Genomic DNA, 6,005 nt, shown 5'->3' on the forward strand with positions numbered 1-6,005 from the left:
TGGTCCATACATAGCACAGCTGCAAACAGTTCAGATATGGAGTAAAGTTCACGTTGGGTATGAGCCTGATTGGTGGCTTGCTGGCTGTTCTCCATTGGGGTTAGTTTTAATGAGGTTTAGCTAAATGAGGGTATTTTTACTTTTTAATTTTTTGGAACTTTGTACTGTCTAGCCCTTCACTTGATAGCATATCAAATGCATTCTAAATGAAAATGTCACTGCATATACTGAAACAAACAGTTAACGGAGATTACACATTATGTGCAAACAGCATACAAAAAATATTAAGTTGTATAATTTTACAGTGGCCAGAAGCTAAGCACACATGCCATTCAGGACTACAAATTCCAGGCTTCCAAGGAATCCTGGGTATTTCCTCATAATTTGAAGCAATTTTCCAAAATTGCATTTGGAGACTTGGGAGGGAGTAAATTGGGTAAGGCTCTGGAGAGAAGCACTATTTTTTCCTGCTTTGGTGGAGTAGGGTGAAGGATAATGCTCTTTTCCTCTATCCTCGGTGCTGTTCATCTCATATGTGCTCTCATATTCTCAGGGGCTTGCTTCTTAGACACATTAAAATTGAAGGCTTCGTCGTATGGGTGTTTGTTTCCCTGGTTCCTAATGTAAGTTATATTATATCATACTTGTCTTTCCCAGGATAATGATATTCTTTTCCCCTTTGTTAGTAATAAAATAAATTTCATAGCAGCAAAAACATATGGAAATTTTGTTGGCCACAAAATAGCAAAATATTTAAACAAAACACTCACCCAGATGTGGACCACTCTTGAGGCATATTTCATGGATCCTCAATCGTTCTCTCTGAACACCACATAGTCCTTGAAGAAGAATCTCCAAGGCCTCAACATGCTGCAAAGGATAACAAAATATTAACCGCCAAGGTTGTCTCACACAGCCAAAAACATGAAAGTTTCCTTCTGAAAAAATGCAATACTAACATAACATACTAACAAAATATCTTAAAACATTTGTATGCATTTTATTTGAGAAAGGGGTCCATTCAGGTGGCTACTCAATCTTTTCCTTACTGCCTAGAGCCTCGGGCATTTGGGTTACTAGAGCATTATGTTACTTTTCATGGGTAGAATTCAAATATTAAATGCAAGTAACACGCAAGCGATCACATTCAGCATTCTTAAAACATGAGTGGGAAAATAGAGATTATGGCATTAACATGAAACAGGATGATTTATAATAGCCACATCCTGCATCTAAAATTTCTAACATCAAGAGATGGCTAAGCCAGATCAATTTAATTCCAATACATCTCCCATATTCTTGAAAGAAAAAGCAATTTCCAATTAACTATTCAACAAAAACATAAACTCACCTGTGTCTCTATAATTCCCTGAACCACGCATTCCATATCCACCTTGCACAGCTGCATTGCACAAGAGATGTATGTATTATTTTAACAATCTAACACTTTCAATAAATCCATCCAATATTTATACAGATAAAACAGAGAAAAAAGCTTGTTGCTCCAACTGTACTACATAGTCTGCATTGGCATAAAATGCCAACAGTTGCTTGTGACTGTTTGAGTTGTGAGTGAGATAGAGAGAGTGGTGTCGAGATGAGTTTCTACTTCTAGAGTTCTAGATGCATACTACTACACTGGGAGTCACCAACAAAGCAACACTGCTCAATATTAGACTTGAAATCAAAAGATGACCTTACTGTTTATAACATGCTAAACCAACAATAGAACCCCAAATGTCAAAGAAATGCAGAGAACCTCATCGATAAAAAGGAAAACACAACTTGAAAAGATAAGAGGGAGTAGCGAACAATGGGCAAAGGCATTTCTAGCTCACATGAAGGCAAAGTGAGAAAGATGTGCAAAAACAGTTGGCATGCAAATTTAAATTGAACAATTACACATTTGGTACAAGTGTTTAACTGCTTCACTCACCTCTCCTCATCTTTTCCTTCTCTTAACCTATTATCTGAGCAGAGTGAGCTTCATCCTAGTTAACAAGAAAGGGAATAGATACGAATGGGGTGGGGTCGGATTAATAAATGATCCTAAGGAAAACTAAAAAGTATATGATCATTGAGCACAGATGAGAGAATGCATATTTACATTTTGATCACAGATCGTAAAATATCCTGCTCTTTAATTTTGCCTAAAATTTTCTGTTTCACCCTCTGTGTTACTGTGTACAAGCAGGGTGAATAGACCAGAACACAATGCTTATATCTATAATTAAGAAAATTTGGATTGTACAAGCAGAGGCTTCATTCGAACACAGACTACAGAAAAATCTACACAATATGTGGGAAATAGAAATTCTAGAAACCAAAAACACGTATTTTGGGTTACAATATATACAGCAAAAACTCAAGAATAGTTCTTTTCTTTTCAGCTTTTTCTATTCACGTGCACACAAGGAGTGATAGAAAGCAAGAGGAAGATACAGAACAAAAAGATAAAGAAAAGGTGCAACATACAGATTAAGCCACGAAAAGAAAAGCGGTTGAGCACATATAAAACCAACACACCCTGCATATTTGTATTTAGCCATGTATTTTTTCAATGCTATGTTAGACACCACAAAAAGAAGAAATTATAAAACTTCATAGTGGGAAATTATGTTTGCTCACATACCTGTCCCTACAACTGCGAATGAGAGGAACTAAGGAAAGGCGTCAACGGAACTATGGAACCACCGGAAAGAATAGCTGCCAAATGAGAGAGGAGATAACAACCCTAGACGAGGCAGGAAGAAGAGGAAAATGGGGGGTCTAACTAAGTGGTGTAGACAATAGAGGGGTTTAAAGAAGAAAAAAAAAAAGGGATACAAGGGGGTGTACTTTTTAAAGAAGAAAAAGGAGCATAATGGGTAATCAACAAAAAAAGGAGTATGGGGGTGTATATAGCAAGTGACTTTTGTTTATGGTCTCTTCTTCTTTTTTTTTTTTAACAGTAAGAGGAATACTTTTATTATCACGGAATCGTCTCCATATTTAAATTAAAGATAAAATATAATAATAAATAAGACACTTTTAATAATATAAGAAATTTTATATGAAAATTAATTTAAAATTTTTATAGTTGAATTAGAGTTTAATAGACATGTATGATTTGTGTAAAAGTTTGTGTATTATATTTTTTTAATATAATTTATAAAATAATTATTATAAAAATTAATAATTTTATTATATATAATAAATTTTTATTAAATAAAAATATAATTTATGTAGATATTATTTATTTATTAAATTATAATTAAAAAAATTATCAAAATTTATAAGTTATTTTTATTCATTTTATGACTCTAGTTATTCACTAGTATTTTTATGATTGTTTACTCGCGACTGAAAGTGTCGGCTAGAAACCAAAAACACGTATTTTGGGTTACAATAAAAAATATTATTAAGTCTTTAATTAATATCCTTAAAACCTCCAAGCATATGCTAACGAAGGTAAAACGTCCCATGTTTGCTTGGCGGGATCAATGGGATCGAATCCATAGCATCATTAAATCCAATATATATATATATATATATATATATATAAAGAATTTCATAACATATGATATTCAGATAAAGATATTATTTGATTTTCGCTTTAAACTTTAGCACAAATCTAAGTTATGATCCAATGAAAAGATAAAGGATCTAACAAAAAAAAAACTTTTGTTTTCTAAGAATTGGAGGATGGAAGGCGACCTGATCTTTCTAAAAGGAATAAATTTTTATCATTTTTTATTCTCTTTTTAAATAACTATAAAAATGATATATATATATATATATATATATATATACGCACATATTTATATCTATTAAAGAATAGACAGTTAAAAAATCGAAAATGAACATTCTATATTATTTACACGTTGTTTAAACAGGAGTAAAATGAAAATTTTGAAGAAAAAAAAATATTTGGTGTAAAAACTGGAAAGAGAAAGAGGGAAAAAGACACGAGACGGGATATACAACACGCATAACAGCCACACAAATGAAAGTAGAGATGGAGATATCTTTTTTTTAATGGAGAGGATTCAATTTCTTTTATTCATTAAAAAGTAGTTTGAAAAAAAATACAAATGACTTTTTATACTTTTTTTCAAAAAATTATATTTTTTAGAATATTTTTATCGATATCTATCTATATAAAAGAATAGGTTGGTGAAAAGTCCAAAACGAACAACCTACCTTATTTTTCAGTGCTTAAATAAGGATAAAATAGAAATTTTGAAAAAATTACCATTGGATGTAAAAATTGGAAAGAGGAAGAGAGCATTGGAAGAAATACATGAAACTAGATGTACTGCATACACTTAACAGTCACGTGTTATGTGAATGAAAGTAGAAAAGTAAATGTCCTTTTTTTTAGTATAGGAGAGGATTCAATATTCACCAAAAAGTATTTAAAAAAATACAAATGATTTTTATACTTTTTCTTATAATTCCTATATTTTTTTGGAATATTTTACTTTTTAATCTAAGTATAATTTCAACACTACAAAAATAGCAGAACAAATTCTATAAATATTTATCAATCTTCTCAATATCAAATTCTTATTAAAAAAAATTCTTTTAAAAAAATTATTGATGGAAATTAATTATATCATATCTTTGTTTGAAAGAATCAAAATGTCAACAAAGTGGTGCTTGGTCCTATTACGAGCATCTAATAGATGTAATTTACCTTATTTTAATTAGTTATTATAATATCATATAATTAAGTAATTCATATATATTTTGTTCCAATGATATAATTTTAAGTAATTTTTGAATTGTTTCCTTTAAATGATCCTTAAATGCTAAGAAAATATTTCTTAGCTATAAGCAATCGATACAAACAATCAGAACTTAGTTTTAAGCAATCCATATGATATGTAAATCATCTCAGGTAAAAAAACTAAACAATCATATCTAAAAATAAGCATATGGTTAAAATGAGCATGGAAATGAAATGTTGTAAGCAACAATTAAACCTTATAGATAAAATACGTGATTGGAAGGCAAAGACCTATTAAAGGTGGTAAAATAATTTTTTCAAAGATTAATTATTAATAAAATTAATAAATATTTCGGATCAATAACATAATTATAAAAAAAAGTAAATTGATGAATATTTTTTCTTTTTGTTTTACCAATTGTCAAATTTCTATTAGTCATATTTAGAGATAAGGTGTTGCATCAAATTTATGCTGCCAACAAAAGATGCTGCCTTTTGTAGTCAAGTCATGGAATCAAGTTCACAACTCTCTTTTTTTTTCGTGCCAATTTGCTTCAAATGTTTGACTTTGGACTTGCTGCTTTCTCATCTCAATTTTTGGTGATCATCGGATTGTTGATCAGAATGATTAGCAACCTTTTTACCTGGATACTCAACATGATGGTGGTTATTTGGAAGCTTGTGGAGGTAAACTTTATACGACTCTGCTGTTCCTTGCTGGCCTGGGAATTTGTGATGCTGTTCTGACACATTGGTGTTATTAGCTTTTGCTGTATTACTTGCTACTCTTATGGTATTTCACTCCTGTTCTCCGGGGTACCGCTGGTACCTTCGCTTTTATTAATAAAATTTTCTTTGTTAGGCCGTTAAAAAAGAAGAAGAAAGAAACTCAGCTTTACTAAACCAGGGGACAAACTTCGGTTCCAATAATTGACACTTAAAAGTAAGAACTAATGAAACTCTACTTGACAAATATAAAATAAGCACGTAATAGGCGTACAACAAATTTTGTTAAAGCAATGGGGGTTACATGGAAATCAAGGACCTAATATAAAAAGCAACAAATCCAAAACCATATGTTAAAAAGCTCTACAATTTGAAAAATATTATTTTTAGAGTAACGGTATGAAATATAAAATGAAATCTCACATTGGATAAAAATAAAAAAATTTAAATATCATATACATGAGAAAAAGACTCATAAATCTGAGTCTTCAAGTTTTAGGTTAAAGTAGTGTGATATCAAATTGACTTATATGATTATTCATGATCCATGGATATAAATTTCGTTGGT

The 6,005-nt window shown here is 30.8% G+C and overlaps 1 long non-coding RNA gene across 1 annotated transcript; it reads right to left on the reverse strand.

Moving 5' to 3' along the window:
• Window positions 1–145: 145 nt before the first annotated feature.
• LOC114404380 lies at window positions 146–2,802 on the reverse strand. Its single transcript, XR_003664948.1, has 3 exons — window positions 2,633–2,802; window positions 1,352–1,402; window positions 146–870 (listed from the first exon to the last, which is right to left on the reverse strand). It is a non-coding gene; the product is annotated as an uncharacterized LOC114404380 (long non-coding RNA).
• Between the last annotated feature and the right edge of the window lie 3,203 nt (window positions 2,803–6,005).

Source organism: Glycine soja, unplaced genomic scaffold, assembly GCF_004193775.1.
Source record: "Glycine soja cultivar W05 unplaced genomic scaffold, ASM419377v2 tig00028321_1_pilon, whole genome shotgun sequence".
In the NCBI taxonomy this organism is placed as follows: Eukaryota; Viridiplantae; Streptophyta; class Magnoliopsida; order Fabales; family Fabaceae; genus Glycine; species Glycine soja.